General features: G+C 49.5%; 1 non-coding gene across 1 annotated transcript; it reads left to right on the top strand.

Annotated features, from left to right (window-relative positions):
• Positions 1–11,621: 11,621 nt before the first annotated feature.
• On the top strand, positions 11,622–11,753 carry LOC114625751. Its single transcript, XR_003712125.1, has one exon. It is a non-coding gene; the product is annotated as a small nucleolar RNA SNORA17 (small nucleolar RNA).
• The last annotated feature ends 661 nt before the right edge of the window (positions 11,754–12,414 follow it).

Raw genomic sequence — 12,414 nt, 5'->3', positions numbered from 1 at the left:
TTCCTTAGGAACTTTCCACCACCCCCTTTTGTTCTTTTAAGGTAAGGTGGCTCTCTGGCCTGGATCTCTCATCCTGGCTGGTCAGCCAGCTGGAGGACTCTGCCTGTCTCATGTCCCCAGAGCTGGGCTTGCAGATGTGCGTCACCACACCTGGCTTTTTATGTAACTTCTGAGGTTTATAATGAGGAGAGGACCAGCTGCCTGTGCAGTTACTAACTTATCTCCCCACAACCCCCATCCCACAAGAGCTTATATGTTGCCCACAATTGCTTTGAACTCCTGAGCCCAAGTGATCCTCCTGCCTCAGCCTGTCAGCCTTCTGAGTATCCAACACCTCAGAGACTACAGGTGCACGCCTGCCAGTTTCAAACTCTTAATTAGGGAGATAGCCTGGGCCCTCGACTATTGGAGCTGCCATACAGGTTTGTCACCTCAGAGAAGTAAAGGGCCTGGGCTGGGGTTTGAAATGGGGCCTACGTGACTGCAGAGACCACAGTCTTTTCACCACAATCCGATTTCTATACACCCACTGCTTCCCTGGGGACGGCGACAGCAAATCTACTGGGCTGTTGAGAGGGTAAACAAACCATGATGAATGAACCTCCTCTCCTAATATGAATGCCTTATTGTTGTTATTCTTCATGCCCTGACAGTATGCACAGCCTCTGTCGCTGCTTGCCTGTCTGGTGGGTTAAGGCATCAGAGCTCTCGGCTCTAATGGAAAGTCACGACGGAGACCAGAGTTAATGAAAAGTAGGGGACCAGCCAGCAGGACGCGGCTTCCTACTAACCTGGACAAGGCCATTTGCGCTCCTGCAGTTAACTGGATTGTTCCATTCCCTGGCACATTGCTATCCCAGAAATGCCCATCTGGGTGTGTCCCACATGAAACAAACCCACTCTATGAAAACTGAAACCTGTTGAAAAGATAAATGAGAGGTAATTATTTAATTAACCACAAGAGACTTTGTTTTGCAAAACAGGATTGCAGCAGAGTTGCGAAATAACACTGACATTTTCCTTCTAGAAGAAAGCCGGTTGTGAAGATGGGAGTTCTCTTCTGGTTCATGTAGGAATGGTGTGGAACAGCTTGGATGGGAAACATTGTGGAGACACGTGTCAGGGAAAGGTGTGACACCTGACTTGGGTTGGGATTGTTGGAAGTGGATATTTTGGGGCTGCTGGCTCAACTCTATCCCAGCTATGAAGAGTACAGACAGTCTGAAACTTGCAAGAGGCCCATCTAAGCTACTATGTTTGGGCCGTGTGACCCCACATCCCTGTCCATCATTGGTCCCTGAGCTACCCAGATGCTCCGTCCCCTCTCCCCCGTACTGAGGATTGCACCTACAGCCTCACACATGGTGGGCACTCTATCACTGAGTTATTTTTATTTTGGCACAAAGTCTAAGTTGCCCAGCCTATCTTTGAATTCAGTCTGTAGCTCATAAAGCCTGGAGCCTCTGGTCCTCCTTCCTCAGCCTCCAGAGTAGCTGTGATTTACAAGGATGTGCCACCAGGCCCAGCTGAGCTTCTACCTTTCAAACAAGAGAAATATGACTCAGCTAGTGCTTGACACTTGAACTGAAAGATAATGTCACACCAGGCCAGGGCAACAAATTCAGTGTTGTATGTACTCTGAAGAAGGCAGAGAAGCAGAGAGTACCTTCCAGTTTGCAAAAGGACCAGGGAGAGAAGTATACTATAAAGACAGTGGTGGGCCCTGGCTAGCTTGATTTCCTAATGTTGGGCATCCTTGGAATGAATATGCCCAATGTGTCCTTGACAGCAGCTTCTAACCCAATGCCCTGTATCCACTTCTGACAGGAATGAGATCCTAGCCCAGTGTTGTTGGCTACCCTCACTGGGTACAGTGGTCTCAGAGAGACCCTTTTGTCTTGGCCACTGGACAAGGTAAAGCTGTTGTCCATGGGGACAGACTCCAGCAAACGAAATGATGGTGGTCCTTGATAGGCAACATCGTGGCGTTGATGCTGGATCCCTGGAACAAGCTCATTGAAGGATGCCATCTTGCTTTCCCCTGCAGTATCCTCGAGGTCATGCATTTGTTTCTCTAGAGAGCAACTGGCTGAATTATCACTGAGTAGGTTGGAGGTGAGAGTGCTGGAGATATCCTCAAGACGAAGATATTTGGTGCCTGCAGGAGGGGGGCAGAGTGTACCCTTTATGAAGCCTCTCCTGTCCTCACCACAGGGCTTGGACACATTTTCCTTCTTTGCAACCAAACTATGTACAGCAAGCCAATAGGCTTCTCCTCTCAACCCTCCTTTCCCCCTTAAGTTTCACCAGGAAGGAGAAGGTCTATCTGGCTACCTGAGAGTCTTGGATACCGACCGACACATCTTATCCAGATTCCCTGCGGAGTCCGTTGGAGATGCATCATGGCCAGGCATTAAGCAATTCATTGTGTTCAGTTCATTCCAAGGCCATTCATATAAACAACCAGCTTGCATTCCAACATCATGAGAGTTCTCATAAAAGGGGTTGGCTGTCTCCCTAACCTCTTCACCTGATACCCTGCTCCTCCCTGCTCCTGGCTGAGCCATCTCTCCCTGCCAAGCATCTCCCTGAAGGTCAGTAGCATCCTTTGTGTGGGCTTCATGGTACCTTTGGATGCCAGCCTATGTGTTGAGCACTTCACGTGGAACATGCTGCGTCACTGTCATAGTCTCCACGTGACTGAGACTCTCCCCATTTCACAGATACAGAAACAGAGAGCCTGGGTCATTCACCTGACTTCACAGCAAGAGATCTGTACCACTCTACCTTTCCTAAGGCTCTGGATTTCATATGTCCTCCCCACCCCCACCCCCACCCCCATGCCACCGTCAGGGCCTGGAGGAGAGAATGCTCAGGTGGCCCACAAGGCAGGAAGGCCCCAGGAACTTGGCTTTTCTCTCTCCTCCTCCTCCATGAGCACAGTTGCCAATCTGGAACATGGCCCTTCCTAAGAAAGCCCAGGACAGAAGCCAAATGTTGACTCACCTGCCAGACTCAGCCAGCCCCTGCCAAGACGCCTCAGGCCAGAGCAGGAGGCCCAGCAGGGCCAGCCCATCGAGGGGCCTGTGGCAGCTCTCGGGGAGCTGCTTCAAAGAGCCAGACCTTCTCTCTTTATGCTTCAGGTTCCAGGGGCTAAAAAGATCCAGATGGGGCTCATCCTGTTCCTGCCTCCTCCCATCCTTCAGCCTGGAAGTTTCTCAAGGAGACTGTTTCCTCTGTGTTGCTCTGTGTGTGGCAGGCAGATCCCTGGGAATCCTCTAGACGGCTGCCCTCCTGCCTACCCCAGCACACACACTGGACCGCAGACTCCCGAGGACTGGAGATATGGATGTTGTCTGTCTCAGGGGACCCTAAGCAACAGAAGTGATCCCAGCGGGCTTAATCCAACCCAAAGGATGGAAGAGTGCTGACTAGGAGGACAATCTTCCAAGCAGAATCTTTCTCCAGGGCTACACGCATGCACGCTTCCAGCCCAGCTAGCAATGTGAAATCAGCCTTCTGACACCCCCAGCCAGGGTGAAACTGCACTACTTGATGCTGCAGTGTGATGTACTCTGAAGGAACAGAGACTGAATAGAATGAATAGTTAGTAACAGGTCCACTTTCTCCTCAACCTGACTCTCCCAGGCTACTCCACTGGGTCAACACAGCGCCAGCTCTTCTCGCCTCAGGCCAACAATGTCAAAGTTAGCCTCGAGGCTCCTCTTTCTCTTGAAGATGCTTTGTGAGTCCACCAGCAAATTCTTTCAACTCTATGATCATTAGATAGCCGAGTCCTTAGCAGCTTGCTCTCCTGTTGTGGACCTATCCTTTTCTTCTGTCTGTTCTGGCAGCTGTGTGGTCCACTGGAGTGAATCTCTAGTCCTGGAAGCTCCCAGGGAGGGGGGAAGAGAGTCCTTTGGGCAGTGTGTGTGTGTGTGTGTGTGTGTGTGTGTGTGTGTGTGTGTGTGTGTGCGCGTGCGCACTGACCTACTTAGCTTTAAACAGGGATACCAGTCAGAAGTGAGAAGAGGGGTTTCCATTGGCAGGCCCCGTAGGAAAGAGGGGCCACTCTAGAGTGGGTCCCCTGTAGGCATGGCAGACTCTCGGGCACTGCTCTGCGTGTTTCCAGATACATCCACGCTGTCTCACAAAGGCATCCCCAAGGCTGCTTTGGAATCAATTATCCTCAGAAGTCATGCTGTGAAATCCTTCCCAAAGAACAGGATTTTATTTATCGTTCAAAGTTTTGAGGCAGGAGTGAGAAATGGTCAATGCTGATGACTGAGGACTTCCCAGGAGGTCTCCATGGAGAACTGACAGGCAAGCAGCGGCTGCAGTGGTTAAAATGGATAGTTCTCTAGGCAACCGCATCCAGGGCCAACTCAACTTCCTAAAAGCCCTTTCCAGGGCCTCAGCTTCTTCCCTAAGGATTAAATGAGGTAACTTTGCTATTTTGGTCACTCAGCGAGGTACCAGATACACCAGGAGAGCTCAGCAAATGCTGGCTATTATGGAAGATATGTTGTCTGTAATTTACTTCTCAAGTGGAAGCATACGGAGTGTGTGTGTTCCCGTGTTCATGTGTGTGAGCATGACACACTCAAATTCGTCTTCATTGTAGGAGCAGTTAACGTTTGAAAGATCACAGCCCCACACTCCAGAGGAAATGGCCTAAGTACTCCAATTACCTGCCTTAGCTCAGCACCCACCAGTGTGTTAATTAGCATAATGGACTTCTAAAATGGTTTTTCATTGATGAAAAAAATGGCGTTTAAGGAAGGTAGATGGTTAGAAGTGGTTCGAAGGTTGTCTTGTCTGAATGCTGCTAACAATCGGGTCAGGCCAGTCACTTCTTCTCATCGAAAGGAGCAGATCTGGAAGTCCAACCAGTCCTGAGTCTAGACAAGTCAGTTTGATCATCCAGCTTAGCTCGATTTGGTTACCAGGTTACCACGATCAGACGGTGTTGTCCCATCTATCTCCAGGGAACATTATGTGGAGGGGGTTGCCAACGTGTCTGAAAGACAAGTGAGTGAAGGGCTGGGAGACGCAGCCCTATAGAGTATTTGCTTAGCATGCACAGGGCTGTAGGTGTGATTCTCAGTACCTCAGACACCTGGCATAGTGGTGCCTTCCTGTATCAGTACTAGAGAGGTGGAGGCAGGAGAGTCAGAAGTTCAAGAACATCCTCACCTACACAGAGAGTTCGAGGCCAAGCCTAGTCTGTATGAGACTCTGTCTCAAACAGAGTGAGCGAGCTGAGAATGGGCAGAGTGACAGTTGATGGGGCTGTGCACACACTCATCCCAGTGTGGTGGCAATGGCTGAGAGAGAGGCCATCCCTGTGCCATAACATCAAATTGAATGGTGAGGTGAGGAAGCCTGTAGTCTCCAGAGACTTCCTACCATTGCTAGGTAAAGTAGCTGGCAGACTCAGAGGCATGTGTATGTACGTGTGAGTGTGTGTGTGTGTGTGTGTGTGTGTGTGTGTGTGTGAGACTGTGTGTAGGTGTAAGTGTGCATGTTTGTTTGTGTCACACTGGAGGGCAGACTCAGGCATGTGTGCATGCATGGTGTGTGTGTATAGGTGAATGTGTGTGTTTAGGTGTGAGTGTGCATGTTTGCATATGTCACAGTGCTCACATACAAGTCTGAGAACAACATTCAGGGGTAGGTGTTTTCTTTCTGCCCGGCTAAGGTAGGGTCCCCTTTGTCTCTTTGCAGTGCTGCGTACTGCAGGCTAGCTGGCCTGCAAGCTTCCAGCTGATTTTCCTGTCTCCACTCCCATCTCCCATGGGAGTCCTGGATTACAAATGAGTGCCACTGTATCTGGCTTCTCACAGCCTTCTTACAATCAAACTCAAGCCAGCAGGCTTATGCAGGAGCACTTTTAAGTAGGGATGAGCTATCTCCCTGGTTCCAGGTAGAGAATTTAGATTCCGTTTCCTCCCACTGAGAGAAACTGAAAGCCACAGATCTTTCTAGAAGCAGCATGGCTGAGTATTATGTGTCAGAGTATGGAACTTGGACCAGGATTTGAATGTTGCTCCCCTGTCTTCCTTAGTAAGTGAAGTTTCTTCACTTCTTAAGCCAACCCTGTCATTTAAAAAATAAAAGAGTCTAAAGATATTTTCCTGTGAGTTGTAACTGAAGCAAACAGGCTTAAAGCCACTAATAAAATGTCCCACATGGACCGAAGCTTCAGCATGTCACAGATTTCATGCAGATCGTCAGAGACTCTGTTACAGCAATCAAAAGCCCCATAGGTTTCCTAGTGCTCACAACTTAATGACGATCGTGAGCTAGCAAGGAGACAAACCCTAGAAGGTTTAAGTACACACATCCTAGCTACCAGCCCGAACCTCTTGGAGGACAGTGGGAGGGACCAGGAGCGCATGATCCGTAAACTTACCATGAATTCTGATGCTCCGCAGGCCAAGGAGCGTGTGAGTGTAGGGCTCAGTACAGCCTCAGGCTCCAAATGCCCCTCCACACTGCATCTGAGCGGACAGCACCCACTTATGTGGGCAGTACCGGCTTCTCTACCACAGTGAGGAGGCAAGGTCACCCACATCTTGCTGACTTCACAGACATGTCCCCTACCTCGTTATTAGAAACACCAGTGACCTGATTGATAGGCCATCACATGAGCACTGAACTGAGAGGCCATCACTTGGGATCCTAAATCTTCTGCAGCTGACTCCTCTCACCCCAGGGAAGGCACTTGCATTAGTCACTTGCCTAACAGATGTGACAAATACCTTGACAGAAGCCACTTACAGGAAGAAAGGTTTAGTTCATCTCGCAGCCCCAGAGTTTTCAGTCCACCGTGGTGGAGAAGCAGAGCAGAGTTCACCACTGGTGACCTATTTTACCAATCAGGCCCCACATCCAAAGGTTTCTCAGCCTCCCAAACAGCACCAGGAACCGTATCCAAATGTTTGAATACGTGTGCCAGCAGAGGTGATTCCGCATTCAGGCCATGCTGGCCCTGTACCTCCACAGACTCTTAGAAAAATGAACGAGTGGACCAGGTGCTGCAGCTGCCTGCCTGAGGCTCCGGACGGAAGCTGTTCTTGTCACTGAGTCATGAGTTTAGGTATTAAGTCAGAAAGTGACAGGACCGTTCACACCTGCAATGCCAGTGCTCTGTGGTTAGAGCCAAGGAGAATAAGAGATCAGGCTAGCCTTGCCTATCCTTGCCTATCTAGCAAGTCAGGGCTAGCTGGGCTGCATCAGGCCCAATCTCTCTCTAGAGTTCCACATCTCGTTGAATGAATGAGTCCCTTGGAATGTCTGATGGCTTTATTACCAGTCAGCTCACTGGGGTTCTTGTGCTCTGTCTGAACGGAAGTCACTCACAGGCAAAGCATAGTTTCCTCTGGGTCTCCAGTTCCAGGCCCCTGAGTGTCAAGGCCCTGTGGACCGACAGCCCCGGGATTGGCTCCAAGCTCTATGTGCCGGAGATGTGTAGCTTTAGGTGAGGCATGTGCTTCTCTGGGCTTTGACTGGTAGTGGCCCTGCACTCTGGCCAGAAATTCACGATTCACAGCAGCAGCTCATACGATGGTGACAACAGATCACAGTAAGACAGCTCCCTGGGGCCCTCTGACCTTAATGGCAGCTCCTTATTAGGGCTCCTTACTTTGGCTCTGCATGGCTTCTGCCCCGCCCCCAGTCCTACTAAGTTCTCAGCCTTCACTATCCACTTCCAAAGTCCTCCCTCATGTGCCTTCTGGATGTCTTCAGTCACTGCCACCTCTGATCTTTGGTACCAGAGATAAGTAGATAAAAGACGATACTCAGAAAAGCCTTTTATTGGGCCTAACCTTGCTTCCCAAGGGTCATCATAGGCAGGTGTCTGTCCAGTGACTGCAAGAGGGAGTTAACAGCATAGCTATGTGGACATAGGCAAGGGGTCATGCCGAGATGATTGCTCACTCTCACCTGTCACAGTACCGTGTGCTCTTCTATAAGGGCCAACCACAGGCTATGTAGGTATGACTTGCTCACCTGATGCTCACAAACTGAGTCATTAGGAGAGTTGTCTTCCTCTTCTGGACCTGATTGAAGACAGCTTCTGAAAGCTTCCAGAGCAGAAGAGGTAGGCTCTGGAGAAGATGGATAGTCAGTGGAGTCTTCTCATGTTCGCCAAGGCTTGCTAGCCTGAAATGGGAGTTTTCTGAACTGGTGCAGTCTGTGTCTGAATGAGGCTTTCTGAAGCTAGGTTCTGTCTTCAGTAGTCATGGTTACAGTGTCCCTTCCAGATGAAGTATGGCTCTCTCTGGGCAAATTCTTGCTCCAGGTTGCCAGGCATAAGGGAAGAGTCTGTCAAACAGCCATTCCCAACAGCTTCATTCATTCACAGAAAAGCACCAAAGGTCAAAGGGCATTGCAGGAAAAGGCTTATCGAAAGCTGAGCTAACATGCTCAATGACATACAGAGTTCAGCAGAGCGTGACAGGGCTGGGTCCTTGTCCTGGTAGCCTAGGAAGAGCTGGGTCCCGCTGAATATCTCAGTGGTACAGACGTGGAAGAGGAGACTGGAGAGGAAGCTAGACGGACAGGTACCAGGTCTCTGGGCTCTGTTTCCATCATAGCACCTCCTCCTCTGGAGCTATCTGGATATAACCGGGTCACCTAGTCCTCTAGCAAGATGGAGTCAGAGGCTTAAACATTGAAAACCACATCATCCTCAACTGTCATTTAAAATCTTTTAAACCTAGTATCTTTCCTTTTTAAACAAATCTTAGTTGGAATGACACTTAGTTGGAATGTATTCTAAAAGAAATACTTTCTATATTTTAAGCACATGTTACTGTGTGTAGTTTTTAAAAGATATAACACACACACACACACACAGAGAGAGAGAGAGAGAGAGAGAGAGAGAGAGAGAGAGAGAGAGAGGGAGGGAGGTTTAACAAAAAACTCCTCCCTCTCACCTCAGATACTCAAGGAGCCCAGTCTGAGGGGTCCTCTGTCCACTAATCAGACAGTTTTACTGGTGTGCTCCAGGCTCTTCCCTGCTGCTGTTTTGCCTGACTGAGCTTTCCTGGAAGAGCCCACAGCCTGTACTTTGGGTGGGAGATGAGATGGCCAGGGGTTCTACTCAGTCTGGGACTGGAGGGATTCCAGAATTCTCTGATCACACACATTAAAATAAAATAATAAAATAAAATAAAGAGGAAAAGGATTTGGGAAAGAGGGTAGGAGGGAGGGGAAGGAGGGAGGGGAAGGAGGGAGGTACTGACATTGCCTCAGCTTGGTCCCACTTATGACCTCTAGGGGGCGTTCTACAATGCCCCACCCAAGGAGCACATTATCTCTTTTTTTTTTAAACTTAATTTAATTTAACTTACATCCTGAACACAGTTTCCCCTCCCTCCTCCCAGTCCCTCCCTCCTCATCTCCTATCTTCCCCACACCCATCCACTCCTCCATTTCTCCTCAGGAAAGGGCCAGCCCCAGCCTCAATGGATATCAACCAGCCACAGCATCTCTTCGGCATCATAGGACTAGGTATCTCTTCTGTTAAGGCCAGACAAGACAACCCAGCAGGGACAAAGGGTCCCAAAGGCAGGCGACAGAGTCAGAGACAGCCCCAGATCCCGCTGTTAGGAGTCCCACAAGAAGACCAAGCTACACAACCGTAACATGTGCAGAAGCCCTAGGTCAGGCCTATACCCAGGAGCACGTTCTAAGATGGCCACTGCCTGGCTGAGAGCTGCTACGGGCACGGACCCAGGACTAATAAAGCCACCTGGAGAGGGCCAGAACACATTTCTTATGAGGATATTTTGTATATAATATATGCATATATTTTATTTGGGATGGACATGTCACTAGGAATTGAATCAAAAGTTGTACTACTGGCCCATATCCCAGCCCTTCTTTTTATTTTAAGACAGGTCTCATTGCTACCTAAGCTAGCATTGCACTCATTCTGAAACCCAGGCTTTTTTATTTTGTTTTTGGCTTTGGTTGGATTGGAATGTAGCCCAGGTTGGCCTCCAACCTCTGGTGTTCCTTCTCCCTCAGCCTCCCATGTAGCTGGGATTCCAAAGCCTGTACCTCCAAACTCTTTTATTCTTTTATTGTTTTACAATTTGTTGTTATTGTTGTTAAATTTCCTTGAGATAGGGTTTCTCTCTGTAACCCTGACTGTCCTGGAACTCACTCTGTAGACCAGGCTGGCCTCAAACTCCAATATTGACCCGCCTTTGCCTCACGAGTGCTGGGGTTGAAGGCATGCACCAGCCACCACACCTGGCCGATTTTATTATTTTAGTCTGGGAAATATGTGTACGTTTGGCCACAAATGTACATGTAGAGGCCAGAGGACAACTTTCAGGAGTGAGTTTTCTTCCTTCTACCATATAGAGCCAGTGTTTGGAACTCAGGGCCATCTGGCTTAGTAGGAAGTGTCTGTGCTGAGCCATCTTGCTGGTCCAGACCCAGTTATTTTAAAACATGGGACCCTTTATTCTTTTTTTTTTTTTTTTGAGACAGGGTTTCTCTGTGTTGCCCTGGCTGTCCTGGAACTCACTCTGTAGACCAGGCTGGCCTTGAACTCAGAAATCCACCTGCCTCTGCCTCCCAAGTGCTGGGATTAAAGGCGTGTGCCACCACCGCCCGGCGGGATCCTTTATTCTTGGGTCTCTGGGTACACCTTGATTTATGAGGATGCCTAACTGAAGAGCCTGCCCTTTTCAGACCACAAATTCAATACTGCATTCATGTCAGGGGAACAGGCTCAGAATTGTCCTGGGGTTAATCAAATCACAGGACTCATCATGTAAATGACCAGCACTGAAAACGGATAAAATAATGCTAGAACTAAGAAAACACACTTCAGACGAGTTCTCTGTTGAAGTCATCTTAAAGCCGTGGGCTGAGCCATTGAAGACAGCTAAGGAAGAGCCTGGCTCTCTGAGTTATCCTGGCACTGTGGCCAGGCCAGCTCCCAGTGCAAGCCCATGTGCTAATCCTGGGTGCTGACAACCTCAAGCCGTGCGTGGGCGACAGTCAGGTGTTCATGGCCCAGGCAGCCTGCCTCCCTTCCTCACAGTGGCTGCAGGATTGCTCTGTCTAAACAGCAGGAATAAGTTCCCTTTGTCACCGCGTCTCCATGGTAATTGCACACGTGATCGTCTTTTGGAGTTCTTGGCAAACCTGTGGCTGTTGGGTTTGGCTTTTACATTCCAGACTGTGAAGGAAACCGGAGGGAAGGAATTACTCTTCCCAAGAGACTCGGACTGTTTCCTGAAACAATTTGGGAGGTGCATCTCACCCGAGTGGTTTGGGGAGCCTTAACCCTGACTTTTCAGAACACATGCTGACAAAAATGGGAGTTGAGGTAGCTTTCAGCCAGTGGTGATTTTATGGAAAGATTCAGGTATGCAGAAAGTTAGGTTAATGGTTTGTGGTTTGTGAACAGTGACAGATGAAATGGTCTCTGAGGTGTGCATGGGAATACAAGCATAGGGACGGACAGGAAGCTGGACCCACCACGGGGCTGCTACATGGGTATTCATGGTCTGGCTCTGTTGGGTTTTGTAAACTTGAAGTTTCCCACAAGACTAAAAAAAAAAAAAGTTTTAAAATAAAAAAGGCTCTGCTCTACCCAGAGAGGCATTGCAGGTGTGACTGATGTGTTACGTGTGTGTCAGTAGGCGGCAGAAAGGAGAGAGGTTATGTCTATGCTCAGGATTCTGACCTATGAACATCTGCATTATTAGTAACCTAACATTCTCTGAAAAAGGCGAGACTGAGATGACCCCTGATTGCTGCCATTAATGTGCAAATGGGGGATAGCACTCCTGAGACCACTCCTGAGATGACCACAGACACTCGGAGACCCAGAGTGCTGCTAAGACGAGCAGATAAGTGGTAGAGAAATGGAAGAGAAAGAGAAACAGAAGGATGTGGGCACAACGAGGTAGTGAGGAACAACCTGATGTGTGTCACCAGTGATGTCACCTGGGACCATGGTGTGGGGTCCTGGCCTGTGCTGCCACAGGAGGCTACCTCTGGGTTCATGGCCCTGCAGCAGCAGGCAGAGGTCCTTGGTCTGGGCTGCTACTGTCTAAGGGATGGGCAGAACTGGCCCCACAGCTCACCTGGCCATTGTGAGAAAGCTAGCCCCAGGAACATGAGAGCAAGAGAGCTGACCTGCGCCAGCCAGCTGCAGTCAGTACTCAGGAGAGCAGCCGCCACACATTGTGGGCCTTGTGGGTAAGTCATCCCCGAGGATACAAGCATGCTAGAGCTGGCACTGCCGTTCATTTCCTGTGTGGTGGTGTGGATGAGGGAGAGATCCCCTCTTGTCCCCTCCCCACCACCTGCCACAGTCAGGAGACCTGGCCCTAGGATCACAAGAGCAGATCAACAGCTGCGGCCTCAGGGGAGTCG

Source organism: Grammomys surdaster, unplaced genomic scaffold (assembly GCF_004785775.1).
Source record: "Grammomys surdaster isolate TR1022 unplaced genomic scaffold, NIH_TR_1.0 220, whole genome shotgun sequence".
Lineage (NCBI taxonomy): Eukaryota > Metazoa > Chordata > Mammalia > Rodentia > Muridae > Grammomys > Grammomys surdaster.
This window is presented reverse-complemented; position numbering and strand designations above follow the sequence as displayed.